The sequence below is a fragment of the Sciurus carolinensis genome, chromosome 17, assembly GCF_902686445.1.
Source record: "Sciurus carolinensis chromosome 17, mSciCar1.2, whole genome shotgun sequence".
NCBI lineage: Eukaryota > Metazoa > Chordata > Mammalia > Rodentia > Sciuridae > Sciurus > Sciurus carolinensis.
Genome location: NC_062229.1, coordinates 3,514,192 through 3,520,191, shown reverse-complemented (window position 1 = coordinate 3,520,191; position 6,000 = coordinate 3,514,192). Strand labels below are relative to the sequence as shown.

General features: G+C 51.4%; 1 protein-coding gene across 4 annotated transcripts in view; it reads left to right on the top strand.

Moving 5' to 3' along the window:
• Nucleotides 1-5,796: 5,796 nt before the first annotated feature.
• Rfx2 (regulatory factor X2) overlaps nucleotides 5,797-6,000 on the top strand; it is an 81,559-nt gene continuing 81,355 nt past the window's right edge. For all 4 annotated transcript variants that reach the window (XM_047532291.1, XM_047532287.1, XM_047532290.1 and 1 more), the window contains exon 1: nucleotides 5,797-5,986. The gene's annotated coding sequence lies outside the window, so the exon portion shown is untranslated. The remainder of the gene's footprint in view (nucleotides 5,987-6,000) is intronic.

Sequence of the window (6,000 nt, the reverse complement as noted above, 5' to 3'; positions counted from 1 at the left end):
TGTCTGATGAGCTCTGCAATGTACAAGGCTGGGAGGCGAACAACCTCAAGGAGGTTTAGAATGTAACTAGAGTTGGCGATGGAGTTTCCTTTTGAAGTAAGAAGGCCCCTCTCTTTCCAAATAGCAGCATGAGAGAGGATAATGTGAAAAGCATATTTGGAGTTGGTGTAGACTGTGAGGGATTCTTCCTTTGCGAGGGTGAATGCACAGGCGAGAGCAATTAGTTCTGCCTGTTGGTTGGTGGTGTTGTTGGGTAGTGGTCCTGACTACCACCTTTTCAAGAGAGACAATGGCATATCCAGCTCGTCGGATCCCTTCATGGAGAAAAGAGCTTCCATCAGTGAACCATATGAAAGTAGGGTTGTGTAGAGCCCCTTCCTGGACATTGGAGGGGCAGGGGAGTAACTCCTCCAGGGTCTCAAGGCAGCTGTGGGTTGCTGAAGCATGTATGTTGGAAGGCAGGGGTAAGAGGGGTGGCTGGATTTAAAGGAGAGCATGTCTTAAAGGAAATGGAAGAGTCCTCAATAAGAGCAGTTTGCAAGGCCAACACCCGACAGGGTGGCAGCGTTTGCAGACCCTTATAAGTAAGAAGCTCAGACAGATGATGAGATGAGAGCACTTCTGTGGAAGCCCCAAAGGAAAGTTTCTTTGATTCCTGGATTAAGAGAAATGCTGCAGCTAATACTCTAAGACATGGCGCCCAGTCTCTATTTATAGTGGGGTCTAACCTCTTTGACAGGTATGATATTGGTCCAAAGGTGGGACCAAACATGGTCCTGAGACCCCCCAGGGTAAACCCACTTTTCTCAAAGATAAACAGGTAGAATAGTCTGGTTAAGTCAGGGAGGTGTAGAGCTGGGGCTTGAAGAAGGGCTTTCCTTAAGGTCTGGAAAGGGACTTTCACTGTGTTGAGGAGAGGTTCAGTGGGAGTACCCTTCGAAGCCTCATATAAGGGAGCTGCCAGGATGGAAAAGTTGGGGATCCAGGATTATAAATATCCTGCTAACCCCAAAAAGGAAAGGATTTCTTCCTTGGTGGATAGAGTGGGCATGTCCTGCAGCAATGCTTTTCTCTCTACAGTGATGGCCTTAAATCCAGGTGAGAGGCTGGCTCCTAAGTAAACAACCTGAGGCTGGGAAAGTTGCACTTTTGCTGGAGAAACCCTGTAACCCCTGTCAGCCAGAAAGTTTAAAAGCTTAACTGTGTCTCTTTGGACGTCCTCAAGAGAGGGACTACATAGAAGAAGATCATCAACATACTGTAAGAGAAAAGAGGAAATGAATGTGAGAGAGGCAAGATCCTGAGATAGTGTTTGGCCAAAGAGATGAGGGCTGCCTCGGAATCCCTGTGGGAGAAATGCCCAGGTCAGCTGAGAAGAAATTCGAGTGAAAGGGTCAGTCCAAGTAAAAGCAAAGAGATCCTGTGAATCAGGTTGAAGTGGGACAGTAAAAAATGCATCCTTCAAATCTAGCACTGAAAAGTATGTGGTGGAAGAAGGGATAGAGGAAAGCAGGGTGTAAGGATTGGACACAATGGGAAAGATGGGGACCACTGCTGAGTTAATGATGTGGGGGTCTTGCACTAAACGGTAAGACCCATTAGGCTTCCTAACAGCCAGGATGGGAGTGTTATAGGTGAGTTGGCAGGGCGCAGAAAGCCTTTCTGCCTTAAATCCTGGATGATTGGTTGACGTTCTATAAGGCTCCTTTGGGGAATGGGATATTGGGCCGGGCTGGTAGGATGTTGGGTCCTTTAGATGAATGAGCATTTGGCTACAGAGGGTGTATGGGTGTCCCAGACCCTGGGGTCAACCAAGGAGGGAGGAAGGAGATATGAGGACTCTGTTTGAGCTGTATATTCCTGTAGAGTCATAAGGAGAGGAATAGCAGAGGAGTTCTTGGCTGAGGCACATGGTGGGTGAGAAGGAAATAGAGGCACCCAATTTGGTTAGGATGCCCCTTCCCAGAAGGGGAATGGGACATGAAGGAATTATCAAAAAGGAAGGAGTAAAGCCAATTTGTCCTATGTGGCAGCTTATTGGAGGGGCTTGTAAGGGGTTATATGGTTTTCCCTCTACCCCGACAATAGAGGATTTGGCAGGGGAAGTGGGTCCCCAAAACTCCTGCAGCACTGAGAAGGTGGCTCCAGTGTCTATAGGAAAGGGATCTGCCTGCTGCCACCGTAAGGGTCACCCGGGGCTCCTGAGTGGTGATGGTCATCGGATGCAGAAGTCCCGGGCCCCTTCATTCATCCATTGCCAACCCCAGCAAGTTGCCGGAGGGAGGGGGCAAGGATGACCTGGCACTTCTCTGAGCACCAGGGCAATCCATTGCCCAATGTCCCAGTTGGTGGCATTTTGGACAAGGACTTGGGGGCTGCTGGGGGTTGGGGCAGGCTTGTGCCCAGTGGCCCTCTTGCCCGCACTTGAGGTATGGGCTTGGAGGTCTTCTGGGAGCTTGGGCGCCCCTAGCGGTGGACAGCTGGGCAGGTCTAGCTGGCTGAAGGGCTTTGGCCAGCATTTTGTATTTTAATTTTTGTTTTTTTCTTTCCTTGCGTTATAAACCTTGAATGCCACTGCTAGAACCTCTGGCTGTGGGGTAAGGGGCCCCCTATCCAACTGCCTCAATTTAGCCTTTATGTCAGGGTAACTTTGGGAAAAGTAATAAGTCATAAGTAGCTGCCGTCCCTCCGGAGTCTCAGGATCCTGGTTAGTATACCTGAGCATGGCCTCTGTGAGGCGACTTAGAAATGCTGACGGGTTTTCAGTTCTGTCCTGTATTACTTCCTGAAGTTTGTCATAGTTAATGGGTTTAATGGAGGCTTTTCGGAGACCTGCAAGGTTGCAGGTTTGAAACTCATCCCGCCGCGGACACCCAGCCTCGGTATTATAGTTCGATAGGGGCTCCCTATCCAGTACTGCTTCAGCCCCGATGGGGTGGGCTGGGGTCGATTGATGAATCTCATCTGCATAATTGCATGCCTGTTCCCAAACTCTCCTGCGTTCCTCAGGGGTTAGGGTGTTGGACATGATCATGTAAATGTCATGCCATGTAAGGTTATAAGACTGGGTAAGGTACTGAAATTCCTTAATGAAGTTTGCAGGGTTGGAGGTGAAGGAGCCTAGCCGCTTCTCTATTTGGGACAGATCAGACAGTGAAAAAGGAACATGGACTCTGATTACTCCCTCCGCGCCAGCCACAACATGAAGGGGAAAAGTCTCTTTCCATTCACCAGGTCGCCCACATATGTACTTAATTATACCTAGTATAATTATACATATAATTATACCTAATATAATGCTGGGATCTTCATAAATAGACCATTCTGATTTACTATCTAAAGGACAAGTTGGCTCTAATTCAAGGAATAAATGGAGGTGCTTGAGATTGTCTAATAAACATCCCAAGGGCGAGTTTGCTGGGGTGGAAGTCCTAGATCCCATGGCGAAGACTGAGAGACACGTAAGTTAGTGATAGAGGTGTCCCACGACCACGTGTTAGGTAAATACGAGAAGGTAGTGCAAAGATGCGGTCGTCGCACACACCAGTGCCTACCAGGCAATAGCCAAGAGGGTTTGAGGACCTGATCAGGATTTCGAGAGCGAAAACAAATGAGCCTCAACCCTGAGAGAAAGTCTCCACCACAAAATCAGGAATCCACCCAGCAAATAAGACTGACTATGGGGACCAATTGTAACTTTGAAAGTTGTGGCTGGGGGTACCCCCACACCTCGGCAGCCTCGAGAGCCCCGGATATTCAACGGCCGCTTCTCAGGTCAGCAGAGGTGTGTTTAAGTGGTCTAGGGGACCTGCCTAAGGGAACTCACTGATTCCAAGTCCGGTGCAGCATGCAGAAAACTGGGTGTCCAGGTAAATGAAAGGTGAGCCTGTGTCCGCGGGCACTGGGGCATTGGATGGGGTTCCACTTGCTTAGTCAGCGGAAGGACCCATCCCGAGTCCCGGCACCAGATGTAAGGAAAAATGCAGCTCAGCTTGGGACTCGCACTGTTCCAGCCCTTCTGGTGGAACTGCCGCTTCACACGCCCGTCTCAGTTGTGGCTCGACAATAGCTCCCAGAAAAATCCACGGCCGACACAGGGCCTCACGCAAGAGACTTTATTATGCGGACAACTAGCGCATCCGCTCTGGGGCGAAAAGAAAGGAAAAGAGAAAGATGGCGTGGATGCTTCTCCCAGATACTGGAATCTTCCGGGCTGGAAGGAACCAATAGCGGAGGAGAATACTTGCAAGCTGACTGGTGAACCAATAGCTAGCTAGCATGTTAGGACGTAATGTGGGAAGCAGGAAATGGCTGTAGCGTAGGCCGGAAATTCCTGTAACGTAAGAGGCTGGTGGAGCACAGATTGACAAATGGTTGGGAGGCAGGGTATAGGCTTTGTATTACAGTCTGGGTCCCACCACTCAATACTCCATTGCTCTGCACCTTCAGTGTCCAAATATTTTCCCACATGGCTCAAAGGAATGCACAGGGTTGTGTTCCAATAAAACTTTATTTATAAACAGAAGCAGGCCCAAATGTGACCCGAGGTTACAGTTTGCGAGCTTCATGTTACAGGTCGGAGGCCTGCCACAAAACTGAGGCGGCTAGACACACCTCTCTGCGCTGTGATTCTTGCAATCAGGCCAGAACAATTTCAGACACCTGCTCAGAGTAGCAGGCATGAGTTTATTAGAAGGGATGGGAAAGGGGACAAGGAGACACTCAAGGGAAGCGTGGGTCCTCTCAGAGGGGACAGGGCTGGTGAGCCCCTCCTGTCTTCCAGTTTTACTGGAGGGGGCGTCCCAGGGAAGTTTCCAGAGAGTCCTCCCAGGTCCACCTTTTTTGACTGACAGCACAGGAACTGCACCAACAGCCTCCAGGAGAGGCTGGCTGGAGCTCAGGGAGTTGGAGTCTTTAAGGAAATTGGGTCCCCTGTCTGCCTCAATTTCCTGTCCCCTTAATCGTTTATTACCCTTTGAATAGCCCTCAGCAAGCTCTCTTTGTGAGGGTCTTGATGTTTTGGTTGCCAGGGTGACTGGGGGTAGTGGCAGTTTAGGTGACAGGGGAGGGTCCAGGCCACCTGGTGGAGTGCGATATGATCTTGGAACAATAGATTTTCTTAAGGGAATGTAATTAGCTGGAGGAGGTTTGATAAGACCAAGTCCCCAGCCTCCCTGGGCCTGCCTGTCAGTTAAGTCTCCCCTGGGGCTTCCAGTCACCCTTCATTGTCCCTCCCAGCTCGCCTAGCTACCTAACATTTAAACTAGTTGAAAATTCTGGATTCAAATAAAAATAAAGCTTTCCTAAAGTTTTCACACGCCACAAAAGATTCTTTTGATTTGTTTTTAAACCATGTTAAAAACATTTCTTAAAATTCACAACTTATGAGCCATAAAAAACAGCTGGCCAGAGTTTGCTGACCCTGGCCAGACTGTGCCGCCATGTGGGGCATTCCGCCTGTGGGATAAACCAAAGTTCCGTGTGCGGGAAAACACCGACTTTCCCCCAGGACCCGCTACCAACCCGGCCGCGCGCGCCTCCCCTTAGCCAACACTCGGAGCCGCGCGCGCCTCCAGCCAGGCCCCGCCCTTCTTCGCGGTTATTGGCCCGGCCTCGCCCTCTTCCTCGCTGGGGAACGCCCCCTGTGATAGGCATCTCATGCATCCAATAGGCCTCTGCAGGGCCTCGCGCTCCGCCCCTTGCCCGTTGGAGGCGGGCATGGGCGGGCCGTTGAGGGGGTGGGGCATGGAGCCTGGTAACCGTTGCCGGTAACAACGCCCCGCCCCGTCGCGGCCGGCTGGCTGGCGGCGCGAGGCAGCCGGGCGGGCGGGCGGCGGGAGCCGGAGGAGGAGCGGCCGCCGCCGCCACCGCCGCCGCCATAGAGACTGTAGCCGTGGAGACTGTTACTTACCAACGGGGACCAACACGCAGCAGCCGCCGCCGCCGCCGCGGGAGCCGCTGCCCGAACTCCCGGCCCGAACTCCAGGTGACCGATGCGAC